Source organism: Nematolebias whitei, chromosome 12 (assembly GCF_014905685.2).
Source record: "Nematolebias whitei isolate Nwh7 chromosome 12, NemWhi1, whole genome shotgun sequence".
In the NCBI taxonomy this organism is placed as follows: Eukaryota; Metazoa; Chordata; class Actinopteri; order Cyprinodontiformes; family Rivulidae; genus Nematolebias; species Nematolebias whitei.
Window position 1 is genome coordinate 39522684 of NC_056509.1, and position 297 is coordinate 39522980.

Sequence of the window (297 nt, forward strand, 5' to 3'; positions counted from 1 at the left end):
TTTGAAACATTGAGTTATTTTCATTTTAACATACCCATCTCGGACTATCTGTAGACCCTCAGACTCGTTTCCTGGCTGAGCTGGATCATACCAGATGCCTTATTTAAGTCACTTCCATTATAATAATTTGTGATATGTGGGTAAGACAGCATTTCTTTTTTTACTGCAGCAACTTAACACAAATGTGTTAAAAATATTGAATTTTCTGGTGGATTGTGGAGAAAGATCGCATTGTGTGGCTAGAAGTTAATATACTATAATTAAGTGGGAAACAGGCTAACCAGCTATTAGCACCAT